The sequence below is a fragment of the Cervus elaphus genome, chromosome 5, assembly GCF_910594005.1.
Source record: "Cervus elaphus chromosome 5, mCerEla1.1, whole genome shotgun sequence".
In the NCBI taxonomy this organism is placed as follows: Eukaryota; Metazoa; Chordata; class Mammalia; order Artiodactyla; family Cervidae; genus Cervus; species Cervus elaphus.
In genome coordinates, this window is record NC_057819.1 from 126800149 (window position 1) to 126817990 (window position 17842).

Here is a 17842-nt window from a genome sequence, read left to right on the forward strand (position 1 = left end):
CACCCCAGTGACTCTCCAAGCCCGCCCTGGACTCCCAGGCCACGGTCCTGCCTCTGAATCCAACACACCCTTTAACCCCCTTCGGTGTTTAGGCAAAATCCAACAAATCCTCCGATCAGGCAACTCTACACACCCATATATTCTCACCAAGGTATCTGGTATTAGGCTGACCTTCAAGAAAGGGCAAAGTGAAATGAGTCACACCTTCTTTCCTCTGTGCTCGCCCTTTCACATTATGCCCCAGGCGCTTAAGCTGAGGTTTACCAAAGCAAGCTCTGAGTTCAGTGTGAGATCAAGTTGGACTCAGCCTCTCTGAATGAATGGTCAAATTGTTTCCATTCTGACACTTAAGTCCGGCCCACTGGAGGCTCCACAGCGCTAGAGGAGGTTCCACCGACATCGAATCTTTGGGCCTGATGGCGCCTGGGTCCTCTACAAAATGAAAAAGAGACCCATACTCCAGAGCATGCCGAGTCATCAGAGGTTACTGAGCTGTTAAGTAATCCTCAGTCTGCAATCAGGTTTGTTAAGTAATCCTCAGTCTGCAATCAGGATTTCTTTATAAATTTCTTTTTTTCCCCCCTCACCTCTTTAGGTGCCTGAATTACCTTTTGTGAGGGCTCCAACAGGGGACAGGTTAAATTGACAGGCTGTCAGTTATTTAGCTTCTTCAAAGGTTGATCACACTCACTTCAGAACTGTGTGAGGTGGTGTCTTTGGTTCTCTTGTAATTAGCGTCAATGATGCTGCAAGTTCAGTTTTAGGAGAGGAAGCAGCTGGCAAGGGGAATAAAATTAACAAAATTGTTCCAGGAAGAATGGCGGAAATGAGAGCAAGGGAGTCAAAGCACATAGGATTCAGATCTGAATATTGAGTGATGTGAATTGGCACATTTACCCTCTCAGACATTTATTGAGTCTGGCTTCAAGCACAAACGCTATGCTAGGTGATGTAATGCAAAATGCCTCGCTGAGATCAGGCAAGGTGAGAGGGAGGTTCCCTAACTTTTCAGAACACTTGCTGAATGCCGAAAACTATGTGCCTTGCCAGTGTTCTCTCACGAATCTTCACAACTCTGTGAAGGACATAACATTCTCCTACAGAAGAAAACAGGATTCAAAAAAGATTGATGATCCAGTTTTTAAAAATGAGCAAAGGATCTTAATAGACTTTTCTGCAAAGAAAATATACAAACGGCCAATGAGCACATGAAAAGATGTTCAACATGCAAATGACATGTAAATCAAAACCACAAGGAGACATCACTTCAGGACCACTAGAATGACCATAATTTAAAAAGACAAAAAATAAATAAATAAATAAAAAGACAATAACAAGTGTCGGTGAGGATGTGGGAAAATTGGAACTGCCACATACTTTTTTTTTTTAATTTTATTTCTTTTTAAACTTTAGTTCCCTGACCAGGGATTAAACCCACACCCCCTGCAGTGGAAGCGCAGAGTCTGCCAGGGAAGTCCCCTGCCCCACACTCTTGATAGGAATGTAAAATGATATGGCTACTTTGGAAAACAGTGGCAGTTCCACCCAGTATTAAAAAAAGAATTGCCATGTGACTTCACAATTCTACATATATACCTGAGTGACATGAAAACATACCCTTACACTCACCACAGAAAAAGAAACAGCAATTATATGATGTGATGAGGTGGAAAATTACGTGACATGATGGAGGTAGAAATAATTTTGCAATATATACATATATTAAATCAACACATCATACTTCTTAAACTTACACACTTTTATATGTCAATCATATCTCAATAAAGTTGGAGAAAAACAAAAGATATGTCCATACAAAAACTTATAAATGAATGTTCATGGAAACATTATTTATCAGGGCTAAAATGTGGAAACAACCCAAATATCCATCAACTGATGTATGGACAAGTAAAATGTGGTAAATCAAAATAATGGAATATTATTCAGTGATAAAAAGGAATGAGGTAGTTACTTGCTACAGCATGGATGAACCCTGAAGCTTTAATGCTAAATGAGAAAAGTCAGATACAAGAAAAACACACTTTGGGACTTCCCTGGTGATCCAGTGGTTAAGAATCTGCCTTCCCATGCAGGGGAATGCCTGTTCCATCCCTGATTGGGGAACTAAAATCTCAGATGCCACAGGGCAATTAAACCTGAGCGCCACAACTAGAGAGAAGCCCCCATGCACCACAACTAGAAAAAGCCCATGCCCTGTAACAAAGATCCAGTGCAGCAAAAAAAGAAACCCCACATATTGCTTCATCCAGTTTATATGAAATGTCCTGAGTAGGTAAATTTATGGGGCTTTCTTTTTTTTGGGGGGGGGGGGGGGGCTTTCTTTTTGACTCAGAGGTAAAGAATCTGAATCTGCCTGCAATGCAGAAGACTCGAGTTCAATCCCTGGGTGGAGAGGATCCCCTGGAGAAGGAAATGGCAACCCATTCCAGTATTCCTGCCTGGAGAATCCCGTGGACAGAGGAGACTGGTGGGCTACAGTCCATGGAGTCACAAAGGAGTCAGACATGTCTTAGCGACTACAACAGGCACATGTATAGACACAGGAAGGAGATTAGCGGTTGCCTGCGGCTGAGAATTGGCTCAGGAGGAAGACGGTATTTGGGGGAAGAGATGAAAGCACTCAAAATTGATTGTGATGATGTTTGCACAACTCCGTGTATATACTAAATAGATGAATGACATGGTATATGAATCATGGTATATGAAATATTTATTTTTTTGATTCTGATATATATAGTTTTTGCTTTTGTTTGTGTTTGGTGGCATTCCAGCCCAAATGGCAACATGAGCACATATTGTGAATGCCTCTTTAATCTTTTGGGTTTTTTTTTTTTTTTTTTAATCTATAACCATAAGGGGGAAAAAAAGACATGCCTTGGGTGTGTAACAATTTACAACTAATGTTTCTTATGAGCTTGTGCCTGGCTCTGTGATGAGAACTTGATGTCCTGTGTGATATAGTCCTTATGGAAAAAGTGGTGTGTGGTAGCTTGGGCCACTGAGAAACCAACTCTAAAGTGGAGATTATCATAAAAGAGGTTCATTAGGAAGTCCTCCTGGAGTCAACACCCGTGGTGAGAAGGGAAGGGGGCAGGACTGGATTGAGGGAGAATTCAAGTCCAACACAATCTCCGTAGAGGCCAAAACAGACTCTGTGGGGAGTTTTCAAGATGGGATGACCCTTCAGAGCCTATGGAGTGTGAGGACCAGCGTTTAATATTGCTTTGCCCATCAGTCATTAGATGCTGGCTACCCTGAGAAGAAGCTTGTTCTCGCCGATGAGGCAGCTCACCATAGGGAGGGAGCTTTACTTTATTGTTTTATGTGAACAAGTTATAGCATTTGGTAATAGATTTCTGGGCTTCCCTGATGGCTAAAGTTTTTTTTTTTTTTTAAGTAATTTTATGTGGAAAATTTCAAACATATGCAAATATAGCGAGAACCATGTCATAAAACCCTCCATATAAACTGCTATAAAGGTCCTACTGTATAGAATATTCAATATCTTATAATAAACCATAATGGGAAAGAATATGAAAAAAGATATATATATAACTGAATCACTTTGCTGCACACCAGAAACTAATACAACATTGTAAATCAACTATATTAAAAAAATAAATTACAGAAACAAAACAAAACCCTCTGCACTAATCACTCAGCTTCAACAATTACCAATGTTTTGCCAATCTTATTTCATTTCCTCTCCTCACCCCAGCCAGTCTTTTTCAGCCAAACACAGACATTATGTCATTTTACCCATAAATACATCAACATGCATTTTTAATGAGTATTTGAAAAAAAAATCATGTGCAACTGTTCCACTTAATAAAATTAATAATTCCTCAGTATCATCTAATCTGATTGCTTAGTGTTTGTTTGGGTTTTTTTTTCAGATCAGAATCCAAACCAGGGCTACACATTACATTTAATGATTGTGCCTCTAATTATTTACATAATAATCTTTCCTCCATTTAAAAAAAAATCACATTGATTTGCTAAAGAAACCAGGTCATTCATATGTCTTATAAAATCTTCCACCTTCCAGATTTGGCAGGTGGGGACCTCGTGGTATAGTTTTCCCTAGTTCGTTACACCCCGTGTTTCCTGTGACTTGGTGGTTAGCCCCGGGGGCTTGTCATATTCAAGTGCGTTGGTTTTGGCCAGAACTCTTCACAGGTGGTACCACGTTTAGCGGTGCCAGAACCAGCCAGTGAACCTGGGTGGAGGCAGTCTTATCCCTCCAGGATCCCACCTCATGGCTTCAGCACTGATGCTTATTGCCTTAGGGCTTGCTAAGGGTGGTGGTTTTCTAATTCTGTTATCCCTCCTGCACTTGTTACTGAAATTCTACAAATAACTTTCTTTTATCAGTTCTTTCCTTTCACTAAAATACAGTTTGAACAGGACAGAAAATATTTTACATCGGCTCCTGTGAGCCTTTTTCCCCTTTGGTAAGTTTTTTAAATTTTGAAATAATGTTTGATTTACAAAATAGTTACAAGAGTAGGACAAAGAACTCCCACAGACTTTTCATGTAGATTCCCCAATTGTTTGCATCTCACCACTTTTGCGTAATCATTTTCTCTTTCGTATATACAACTTTAAAAAATTTTTTATTGCAAGACATTTGCTTTACAATATTATGTTGATTTCTGCCACACATCAACACAAATCAGCCACAGGTATTCATATGTCCCCTCCATATTGAACCCCCCTCCCATCTGCATGTATAATGTTTCTTTACCTGCTAATACAACAGTATATAGGGGCTTCCCGGGTGGCTCAAGTGGTAAAGAACCTGCCCGCCAATGCAGGAGACACAGGAGACATGAGTTCGATCCTTAGGACAGGATGATCCCCTGGAGGAGGAATTGGCAACCCACTCCAGTATTCTTGCCTGGAAAATCCCATGAACAGAGGAGCCTGGCGAGCTACAGTCCAGGAGGTCACAAAGAGTCAAGACGGGGTGACGGAGCAGCCACACATGATAGTGTATATTTCCTAAGAACAAGGACATGCTCTGAAATAACTACGAACAGTGGTCAATACCAGAAAATTAACATCAATACATGCTATTCTTCAGTCTATGATCTTATTCAAGATTTGCCAGTCATCCCAAGTCTTTTATTTAAAAAAAAAATTCTACTTGAAGATCCAATTCGGGGTTAAGCATTGCATTTAATTATCCTGTCTCTTTAGTCTCCCGTAATTTGGAATGGCTTCCAAGTCTCTTGATCTTTCGCAACCTTGACATTTTTGAAGAGCACAGGCCAATTATTTAGTAGATTCTGTGATCTGCTAACACAATTAGTCTTTGATAGCTTCCTTGCTTTCTGGCAAAACAAGATGTCCCAAGTTCATCTGTACCTTAACTATTCCTTATCCTAATGACCATTTCTCTGAAGATCCCTGGTTTCTTTCCATGGGAACCAGGGCTTTGAGATGGAAACTGAATTCTGATGATGCTGCTGTTGATGGGGAATGAGAAGTGAGTGGGGGCAGCAGGTGGGTGAGCAGCACCCACTGGAGCAGGGCTTCCCCCGCCACGACCGTGCCCCATCCCCCTTGTCTGGGGGAACAGCAGTTTCAGATTGGCCTTTGCGGATCAGTTTTTCTGACCAGGAAAATCTGGGAGGAACATATGGCTCTTGTCCACTGGCGTGGCTTAGGATATGGTTTAGCCAGTATAATCCCTGAGTACACTCATTTTTCATGTTTTGTTTGATGGCCTGGAAGGTTTCTTTGTCTTTTTTTATCTAACACTAATTTATTGTAGTCAACTGGAGGTACAAACACAGACCTGGGGCATCCGAAGTCTGTCAAGGAAGGGTCAGAACACCTGTATAAACATTAGGTAATTGAGCAAAACAGGGCTCCAGCCATAAACACACACAGTGCCTCAGAGGAGTTGCTTTGTCCCAGTTCCGTCAGCCCGCCTGTGCATCTCTGGAGACCATTGTTCTTGGTTAGGGTCCTGCCCGCTGTGGTTTAGAAGGGCTCCACAATGGGGAATGGCTATTCTATCAGCCATCCTCTCTCTTGCTCTCATGAATTATCTGAAAGAACAAACGTCTTAAGTGATATGCAGTCCTGGGTGCTGGGTTTCTACTATTCCCCTGTCCTAAGGACCACAGCTCCCAGGGAAAAATGGGAAGTCTGGAGTCAAAGGAAAGAGGTTGCCTTCCCTTGGGATGCTAAGGAGCCTGCACATTTGACTGCTAAGTTTTCCAAATGGAAGCATAGCAGAAAATGCTCCAGGGCTGTCTCAGGACACTACTGCAGGTATCAGAGAGGAGGGGGATTGGGGAGGAGGGGGAACTGTGGTCCAGACAAGAATCTAAGTGCAGCCTTTCCAGTGAACCTCAGCTCAGTTCTCTATTTTCTAAGCACCGCTTCCCCACCATTCTACGCCAGTTGCCTTTCCTGTCCCTTGCAATGTCTTGGGCAGGTTCAGTCACTTAGGCTGTTGAAACTCAAGTCAGCTGTTTCAAATTCCACTTGCATATCTGAAGCAGAGCTTCATCAGCTCCTCTCCTGGGCACAAGCTGGGGTATTGACTCTGGTAGCTGGGAGAACAGGGGAGACTGGACGTGGGTGTGGTCTGATTCTATGGCACCTCTCACTCCGTCTCTTTTCAAGGCCTAACTTCCTAGCTTCCCTGGTGTGGAGAGCATGAAATGGAAATCCCTGGGTTGGGAATTAAGGGGGAACCAGGTGGCACAGTGGTAAAGAATCTGCCTGCCAATGCAGGAGACGTGGGTTCATCCCCTGGATTGGGAAGATCCCCTGGAGAAGGAAATGGCAACCCACTCCAGTATTCTTGCCTGGAAAAGTTCCATGGACAGAGGAGCCTGGTGGGCTACAGTCCATGGGGTCTCAAAGAGTCAGATAACAACATGGAGCATATGATTATCTTTTGGAATAAATATTGGTATGGTTATTGTTGTTGTACAATTGTGATCAGACATTTAAAATACTATGTATGACAAAGCCAGTAGCTGATGCAATAATGAAAGGTGAGTCTATTCCTTCTCTTTATGCACTCTTCCACATGAAGAGTGATGCTTTGCATGGAGGGGGTACAACCACAGAGATCATGGTCTCACAACACTGCCTCAAAACACAGGTAGTTTGTTTGGGGTAAATGGATTGTCCAACTGTGCCTTATAAACTGGAGGGTACTTCTGGTCATTTCTTCTGAGACATTTTGGAAAATTAAAATTAACCGAATCTTTCTGTTTACCTTTAGGTTAAAATTTTTTAAGTTTTACGGATCGTACTCGGCAGTCTGCTTGACAGCATCTGACTTGCAAACACAAAATAGCTGAATTCTTCCTTATGTGTTATTTCTGGTAAAGGATCTAGTTATACTGGTGCATATTTAATTATCTGCTGCTCCTGCCTAGTCCCCTCAGTCGTGTTGTTGTGGAATCCAGAGTCGCAAAACACACCTCGGAGGACACTCAAGACAGTGGAGTGCAGTTTATTACGCCAGCGGGTCCAAGGGGAATCAGTTCCCAACAAGGACCCTGATGTTTCTGAGAGGCCCGGTTTTATACCCGCCATGACATGACTGGTTACATGTTAGCAACCTCTTTGTTGTATATGATTGAGTTTTACAAGTGGGTGCTAGTTGAAAAAACAATTAAGGTTAGAGGGGAGAAATGATGATTATGCATCAAGGGGGGGATGTCTCCATGGTTAATCTAACAGGGGCAGCCTGACCTCAACTACAATCTCCGTTTGCCATCTGTAGGGGGGGAAGTCTCCAGGAGAACTGGTTTTCACTAGCAATGGTTTCCTCACTCTTGGGCAGGGTTCAGGCCCCATTCACATCCTGTCTTTAAGATGGATGACAGGCTTCAAGATGGAGTCTCTCCTGCTTTCCTCACACTGGCCCCAACAGTATCTGACTCTGTGCAACCCTACAGACTGCAGCCCACAGGCTCCTCTGTTCATGGGATTCTCTGGGCAAGAGTACTGGAGTGGGTTGCCATGTCCTTCTCCAGGGCATCTTCTGGCACCAGGGATTGAATCTGGCTTCCTGAATTGCAGGCAGATTCTTTACCGCTGAACCACCAGGGAAGCCCATTTAATTATCTAGCTTTTATCACTTAAATTGTTTTTAAGTCTCAAGCATCATGTGTTCATATGCATTTTAATTTGCTATCAGAGCCAAAACTTGAATTTTTTTCATCTACCCTTTATGGCTAAAATTGATATCCCACACCAAAGAATTTTAGCTATGATCTTGCAGAATTCAACACTTGTGATGGTGAAAATTCAAAATAAAGTAAAAGCATCTTTTGTTGAGTTGTGCAATCATTTATCAGTGTCTCTATCTTTTTAAAGTTTATTTATTTAGCTGCACCAGTTCTTAGTTGTTGCATGCAGGATCTAGCTGCCTGACCAGGGATCAAACTTGGGCCCCTTGCATTGGCAGCATGGAATCTTAGCCCCCAGACCACCAGGAAAGTCTCTATCAGTCTCTTTTCGACCTTTAAAACAGGAATTCTCAAGAAACCGTTCCTTTTTTTTTTTTTAAGACTTTGTGTGTGTGTGTGTGGACCAGTTTTACAGTCTTTATTGAATTTGTTAACAACATTGTTTCTGTTCTATATTTTGCTATTTGGCTGTGAGGCATGTGGGGTCTTAGCTCCCCAACCAGGGATTGAACACACACCCCCTGCATTGGATGTTGAAGTCTTAACCATTAGACTGCTAGGGAGGTCCCCCATTGTCTTTTTAAAGAGTAATATTTCTAGATTCAGCATTCTGAAAGGGAGAAAGAAAGAATTGTTAGGAAGAAGATCTGAATTCATGACAGAACTCCAGGAAATGCTACTTGGAAATGCTAACTAATATACTTACTGTCAGACCCAACACTTACAGGAGTTTTAAGATCAGTCACTGGAGTCAGTGGGAAGCCAGGAAGGCATGGTAGAAAGGCCCAGATGACCAGGCTTGAGTAAGGAAGAAAGACACCAACGTCAAGAGTGAAGGGGGACAGAGAGTAAGACTGACCGTCAGAGAAAAGGCTGAAGAACATAGAAAAATTGCAGAGGGTATTCTGGGGAGAGCTGAAAGGGGAGACAAAATATTTGACAATGTCCAAAGGAGCAGAAGGCAATCGGAGAAAGCAAAGTATAGGCCCTGTGAACACACAGATCTCAAAGTTCCCTTTATGAGAATCTAAAGAATGAGACACTGAACGAAGAGTCGATTCGCCCTTAAGGAGGACATCACTATCAATGCGAATCACACGAGCTCACGGTGATGGAGAACCAGGGCTGGACATGCTATATTCCTGACAGTGAGCTCTCTGGAGGCAGGCCTGCTGCCGCCTTGTTTTTTGTTTGTTTGTTCATAATTTTGTTTAGTTATTTTGGCCATGCTGGGTCTTTGTTGCTGTGAGTGAGCTTTCTCTAGTTGCAGAGAGCAGGAGCTACGCTCTAGGTGTGGTGCTCAGGGCTCTCATTGCAGTGGCTTCTCTTCTTGCGGAGCGCAGGCTTAGTGGCTCCAAGGCACATGGGTTCCTTCCAGATCAGGGATCGAACCTATGTCTCCTGCCTTGGCAGGTGGATTCTTTACCACTGAGCCACCAGGAAAGCCCCTGTTTTTGTTGTTTTTGCCATGCCATGCAGCCTATGGGATCTCAGTTCCCCAACCAGGGATTGAACTCTTATCTTGAGTCTTAACCACTGGAGAATCAGGGAAGTCCCCTTGTAAATCACTCTTATCATATGATCTGGTCAGCAGTTGCCTTTATTGATGGCAATGATGCAATTAGGTGATAAAAGTTTCCATTGAAAAGCCACTATAAACCCATGTACTATGTACAATTAAAGAGTCAAGGCCAGGCTAAAGCTTAAGAACAAAACACAATAAATCTTCCTTTAGAGGCAGAGAAAAGATTCCATTAACTTCTTGTTTCTGAAAAGCCAGCTGGTCAGAGAAAGGGTCAGTGCTCTAAAATAAACACCAACACTCGCACCAAACAGCCAAAACCAAGCCAAAGCACGTGATACACCCAGGTGGGGCCTGAACTCCAAGGACCAGGTGGTTCTCAGCCAGCGAGAATGAGCTCCGAGCCTGGAAGCCAGAGCTGTCGGTTTTAATACTGTGTTGTGGAGTTGACGCTGCAAGCATGAAAGAAACTGTATGCAATTCAGTTGCAATTTCCTTGCAAAAATTTCCTTCTTTTCAGAGAGCTGTTTAAATGGCATATTCTACTGGCAAGTGGTTACATAAATGACAGCGCAGCACAAAGGACCCAGGTGGGAAACTGGATAAAACTCGATCAGAGGATCGAGGTACTGTCCCTCTTCGCCTGCTTTTTCAGGCTCTGGGCACAGTCAAAACCTTCCCTGGTGGTCCTGACAACACGAATTACTGTCTTTCTTGGCATGACTTTGCTGCACCAAGGTTCCCATTAGCATTTTCTTGTTCTGCATGCTTTGAGCTTTAATTTTTTTTTTTTCTTAAAACATCAAAAATATAACTCCTTAGGGGATTTCCATGGTGGGCCAGTGTCTAAGACTCCACGCTCCCAATGGATTCGATCCCCGATCAGGGAACTAGATCCCACCTGCTGCAACTAAAGATCCCACATGCCCCAGCTAGGACCCAGCACAGCCAAATAAGAGAATTTTTTTTTTTTAATTAACTGCTCAGAATTTATTTCCCAAAGCTTTCTACTTCACTTCCACCTTTTACAAGAAGCTTGAGTTGTGTGAGACAAGTTGTTCTGGAGAAATACCAGAAACGTGGAAGAAAGATGGATGTGTTCCCTAGTGACCACATGACACTCATCATACAGCAGTCCAAACAAGAAACAGAAGCACATGTGTTTATCACCGCAAGTGCTGTGTTAAGCAGACTTTTCGGATTATCTAGCACAAACCATGAAGGGAATCAGCACCACCCACAACCTTCTGGAGCTCCCGTCATCTCCTCCTGGCCAAACCTGAGGGCCAAGTCTCTGCCGAACACCCCCACCCCACCTTTAGAACCTGCTCCAGATCAACACCCTCCGTGGCTTCTCTTCACACGTAGAATAAATTGCATGTTCTGCTTTTCTAGGATAAGGACATATACAAGGAAAAAATGAGAGACTCAATTCCCCTGTTGAAAGTAAAGGAAGAGATACCCTTTCTCCCCCACTTTTCTTTTTATTTTTTAATTTTTTTTTTTAATGTAGATCATTTTTAATGCCTTTTCCTGGTGGGTCAGCTGGTAAAGAATCCCACATGCAATGCAGGAGACCCTGGTTCAATTCCTGGGTCAGGAAGATCCCCTGGAGAAGGGATAGACTACCCACCCCAGTATTCTTGGGCTTCCCTGGTGGCTCAGACTATAAAGAATCCACCTGCAATGCAAGAGACCTGGGTTTGATCCCTGGGTTGGGAAGATCCCCTGGAGGAGGGCATGGCAACCCACTCCAGTATTCTTTTCTGCAGAATCACCATGGACAGAAGAGCCTGGCAGGTTACAGTCCATAGGGTCGCAGAGAGTCAGACATGACTGAGCGACTAAGCATAGCATAGCATTGGACTTGTTACAATGCCGCTTCTGTTGTTTATGTTCTGGTTTTTTGGCCATGAGGCATGTGAGATATGACCTCCCTGACTAGGGATCGAACCCCTATTGCCTGCCTTACGAGGTGAAGTCTTAACCCTGGGCCACCAGGGAAGTCCTTCCTCCCTTTTCTTAGAGCGTTTGCTTTGGAAAACACTTAGATTCTTTGTCTCTTTGAAATGTATGTGACTTCTTAAAGCTAAATAATCTTCTCACCAGACCTGGGAAATCTCCTTTTTTAAACTAATTAATTAATTTATTTTATTTTTGGCTGCACTGGGTCTTCGTTGCTGTGTGAGGGCTTTTCTCTAGTTGCAGTGGGCAGGCTTCTCATTGAGGTGGCTTTTCTTATTGTGGATCACAGGCTCTAGGGCTGTGAGCTCGGTAGCTGTGGCCTACTGGCTTTGTTGCTCCATGACATGTGGGATCTCCCCAGACCAGGGCTCGAACCCACGTCTCCTGCATTGGCGGGTGGATTCTTAACCACTGGGCCACCAGGGAAGTCTCTTGGAAATGTCACCCTCAAGGATGAGTGAGAGCCACCCATCTCCCAGTTTCTCTGGGAGCTCAGAAGCCTGCATGTATTTCTCTCTGGATAAAGTCAATTAGTGAATGCACTGATGGTCCAGGGGTTAAAACCCCATGCTCCCACTGCGGAGGATACAGGTTCAGTCCCTTGTTGGATAAGTTTCTCGTGCTGCAAAGTATGGCCAAAAAAAGAGAGGGCCAACTAGTGAACTCAGGTGGCCTCTCCAGCCACCAAGGGCAGTTAGGATGAGGGCTGTGACAAATGGTGCTGCCAGGGCCTCTTGATTGAGAAGCAGTCACTGTTTATCATGCAAACATGTTTTCGATGAGATGTATCTGCTCGCCTGTAGGAAAGGGCGGGATGTCTTTCTGTCTGCCACTTCTTGGTGGGTGGCCTCTGATACACAGCACATTCTGGTTTAATGCTTATTTGACAATGAAATTATTTTCTTTCTCGCCTGCCTTTGTGGGGAGGTTTTCTGGGTCAGGAGGAGGAGATTTTGTTTTTAGTTCCCCCTACCCTTATTTCCCTTCCTACTCAGCTCCAGCCATGGCCACACTGGCTGACCTTTGCTCGCATCTTACAGAGTGCTGAGCATGCTCCTGACTCAGGGCCCTACATTTCTAGTTCTATTGGTTCAGCCCAGTTTCTGCCCATAGATTTCTCGTGACTTGGCTTCCTTCCTTTACCTGGTCACTCCCCAGAGAGCCTGTCCCTAATCACAGCTCTCACCCCTCCCTTTCTTCATTTTCCCTGATAGCACTGACCACTATCTGTTCATTGACTCATCTCTGCTGTGGAAAGTTAATCTCCATGAGGTCAGGTCTTGATCTGTGTTGCTCATCACTGTACCTGCACATCGAAGGTGCTTGACATTTATTTTTGTTTGGTGGCTAACTAGAGTCTGACTCTTTGTGACCTATGGTCTGCAGCACACCAGGCTCCTCCGTCCTCCACTGTCTCCTGAAGTTTGCTCATATTCATGTCCATTGAGTCAATGATGCTACCTAACTATCTCATCCTCTGCCACTCACTTCTCCATTTGCCTTCAGTCTTATCCAGCATCCAAGTCTTTTTCAATGAGTCAGCTCTTGGCATCAGGGGGCCAAAGTATTAGAGTTTCAGCTTCAGCATCAGTCCTTCCACTGATGGGAGGGGAAGTAATAATTAAAAATAAGTCTCCTGCGAATTCCCTGGTGATCGAGTGGTTAAGACTCTGTGCTTTCATTGCCAAGGGCCCAGGTCCAGTTCCTGTTCAGGGAGATAAGATCCCACAAGCCTCGAGGTGTGGCCAAAAAAAAAAAAAAAAGTCTTCTGCCAATCCTGAAAAAGTGTTAATGTTAGCTGCTGAGTCATGTCTGACTCTTTGTGACCCCATGGACTGTAGCCCACCAAGCTGTTCTGTCCATGGGATTCTCCAGGCAGGAATACTGGAGTGGTTTGCCATTCCCTTCTCCAGGGGATCTTCCTGACTCAGGGATCGAATCCGGGTCTCCCATATTGCAGGCAGATTCTTTACCATCTGAGCCACCATCCTGAAAACCTCTCCACAAAGGCATTTTTAACACAATTATTAACATTGCAGGTGGCCTGTCGTGCAATCTGGCCATTAATTCTCAACCCTTCTTCTCTAGGTCCTGGTGGAAATCTGGGCTAGATGTGGCTAGGGTAGAATTTTCCTGCTAGAGTCTTGTCCCCAGCCTTCCTGGTGCTGCCTTTTGAGAGTCTGTCCCAGCTCATTCTGTGGGTCTCACTGGCCATGATGGGAACAAGGCCTGGGGAGCCCTGCTGTCCTTGTGCTGGTTAGGCCTCCTCCTCTGTGGCTCCAGTGGACCCGCGTGTCTTCTGCCACATGGTGACATGCCAGCTTACAGCTCCTTAGCAGTCCAGTGTTTAGTAATCACTCAACAAACGCAAGTTAAATGAATCCACCAGCAAAAACTTTGATTTTTGAGTCATGTTGTTTTTAAGAATTAAACAAATAAATGCATTTATTGGCTGTGCCAGGCGTTAGTTGCAGCACAGGATCTTCACTGCAGCATGCCTATGGGGTCTTTTATTTTTGGCATATGGGGTTGTTAGTTGTAGCATGTGTGATCTAGTCCCCTGACCAGGGGATCGAACCCGGGCCCCACGCACTGGGAGCTTGGAGTCTTAGCCACTGGACTACCTAGGAAGTCCCCATGTCATGTAGTTTTTAGATACCCGATGACACTGGGCCCCAGTGTCTATCAGACAGTTATTCCTCCAAAAGGAGAAGCAATGAAATGGTAGATGACCTCCAAAGCCCTGGGGAATGGTAAACTGTGATCTTAGAAAATGAATGAGAGTTCTATTGTTGATATTGGAGCCTTACAAGAACAAAAAATACCGTAGTTGTGTCCAGAGACTGAAGACCCATCATCACACAAGTCTATTAGTGTCTGCCTGGCCTTTCCAGCAGCCCAGAGGGCTCACAACAGGCCATTTGATCCAGTTCAGTGTCCAAGATAAGCACACTTGCTGTGTGTGACCATCCAGGAGGTAGAACATTCTGTATGGAAGAAAGGCTAGCAAGCCAACTTAATATTGAATCCTTGCCTAGGGCACCCTTAATCATTGACTCCTTCATTAAACAGCAAAGATTCATGAATGAAAGTTCCATTTTTTTTCCCCATTTGCACCAAATTACATTATTTTTGCCTTGGTCTTCCTATGAGAAAACTCTAAGAAATGGATATACCCATTACTAAGAAAAATACTGTGGTTTTGGGAACCAGAAGCATTCTAGCTAGAAAAAAAAAGGAAATTTTGGCCAAAGGGGAGTATAGAATGGTCTCACCTTCAGACGTGGACAAGAAGGGCCTCTTCCTTGGACCCCATATGGTAGAAGGCCTCACCTCACAAACATACATGTACAGACTTAAAGACCAGTGAGCACATATGCCACTTTTCTGGTGCTCATAGCTGCCATGGCATGACCCATTACCATCAACATACAGTTTTGTTTTGTTTTGTTTTCCACTGTGCTGACTCTTCATCACGACACACAGTCTTTCTTTAGTTGCAGTGAGCAGGGGCTACTCTCTAGGTGCAGGGCATGGACTTCTCTCGTTGCAGAGTCCCAGTGCGTGGGGCCCGGGTTCGATCCCCTGGTCAGGGGACTAGATCACACATGCTACAACTAACAACCCCATATGCCAAAAATAAAAGACCCCATAGGCATGCTGCAGTGAAGATCCTGTGCTGCAACTAACGCCTGGCACAGCCAATAAATGCATTTATTTGTTTAATTCTTAAAAACAACATGACTCAAAAATCAAAGTTTTTGCTGGTGGATTCATTTAACTTGCGTTTGTTGAGTGATTACTAAACACTGGACTGGTCGTGTGGACCCGGTAGTTCTGGCTTGAGGGCTCACTTGCCCCACAGCACGTGGATCTTCCCTGAGCAGGACATGGGAAGTCAGGTTAAAAGATTTTTGTTCTAATTTTTTAAGAAAAAACAATTTTTTAGCAATGACGACCCAGCACAGCCAAGAATAAATAAGTAAATAAAGCAATGTGTATCCCCCCAAAAGAAATCTAAGGGAGAAAAGAATCTGAGCAGAGACATCAGAAGATGCACACTCTATACAAATCAGGAAACAGAATTAGTTAAGGATTAAATAAAAAGGGACTTTTCTGGTGGTTCAGTGGCTAAGACCCCGCACTCCCAAATGCAAGGTTCATGGTCAAGGAACTAGATCTTGCATGCCTCAATGAAAATCGAAGATCATACGTGCTGCAGCTAAGACCTGGCACAGCCAAATAAATATTATTAAAATATTAAATATTAAATATATAAATAAATAGTAAATATTTATAAATGTTTAAATAAATAAATATTAAAAATAAAACAAAATAAACACATATTTGACATACAACTCAGATGGCATAATCCTGTGTATCTATCCAAGAGAAGCAAAACTATATAACCGCACAAAAGCTTGTACACTGTTGGTCCTTTATTGGACCGGATTCCGGTGGTCCAGAGTTGATGATGAGAGAGTGAAAGAAGGAAAGAGGCTAATATTCCCTGGGTTATGCAGCCGGCTTTCACGCTCCAGGGAATCAGCCAGAAATAGAGAGATAGAGAGAGAGAGAAAGAAAGAAAGAAAGACACAGGGACCCAAGCTCTGATGGAGCAAAGGTGTTTTAATCAACATGGCGTGGGCATATATACTATCTTATAAGGTAGTTATTCTCAGCAAAGATAAAGATTAAAATTCCAGACTTACAAAACACAAGGCGATCCCTATGGAAGAGAGAAGAGGGCATTTATCACCATAATGAGAAACTAACAAGGGAAATGCCTGGATTCCTCAGCCCTGGGAAAGGCGTGCCTCTCCTCTTAATTCCTAAATATTCAGGAATTAATAAGTGCCAGAGGATTCCTGACAGATCCAAAAAAGCACACAGGAAGCCTCCTGTTAAATGCTTCCTGACAATTCCCCCTATTTTATTATATTTGTAAAAAAGGTCCTGACCAAATGAGTTTGGTTAGTATTAACCAACCTTATAGAAAGGCGACGATAAACAACAAATATGATTATCAAGACAATCACCAAAGTTACAGTTCCAGACCAGATGCTGTGGGTAATATTTTGAAACTATCCTCGTGGGTCTAGCCCAGATAATTTGTTCAGCTAAAGTTTCCAAATTAGTGGAAGAGGGCAGACGTTTAGAAAAAGTTTCAAAGATTTTCTTTTGCAGTAATTGTACATTCAGAGAGGCATTATCATGTAAATGAAATTTGATTTGTTCCCAGTTGCAGGTACTATGATTGAATTGAACAAGAGTAACACAAAATTGGCAACTAATACAAGTTACAGAATGTAAAGTCTTATTAAATTGTAAATTTCCTATGGCTATAACAAAAGGAAGTGGGACACAGGCCTGTATAAAATATGACTGATTATAGCAAAAGAAATAGTTACTAGGACCACGACTGGTCACTGTGAAATGTCTAGTCCAAGTTTCAAGCTCTTTGGTGCTGGCAGCAAGTTTCCCGATGTCCCATTGTTTAGGCCCAATTTGTTTATCAAGGATGATTCGAGGAGGAGGTGCCATTCCATCATCAAGCCAGCCAAGAAGTCCTTTGTCATGGTAAGGTTTCAACGTAGTGTTAGTAACCTTTTACGTAGTGGTTTTTGTTCTTTCCCTCTTTTCCTAAAGTTTCAGTAGTATAAACATGGTTCACAGACAGAGAAAGGGCAGCAATGTCCGAAAGTCTTCTTTTGGAGGCAGGATGAAAGACCAAGTTTGTTGGCCAACGTTATGCATAATTTTCTTGGGCCCAGGCACGGTGAAGGCCTAAAGAAATGTTAATTAGTTTTTCCTCTTCCCCAGGGTGTGAGGGTTCCAGGGAGGGGGCATATGGGTGGAGTCATTGGTTGATATGATGGGTCTTTTCTCCGTCCATTTTATGACCTGTAATAAAGGGGGTTGGGTAAGTAAGTGAGTTAATCCAGCTCGGCTCGAGTGGGGGTCCCGCAAGCCAACAGGGCATAGCGATAGGAAGGTTTTCAGGACTCTGAGGCATTTCCTGTTGAGAAATCAGATTTTTAACTTTATTAGTGAGGGGTTTTTATTTATCCCCAAGTGGGGAGATCATAGGGTTGAGGCTGCCGAGGGCTGTGCTTTCTGGAGATCTTTAGAGCCACCACGGCCCATATTGGAATTTCTTCCTCCT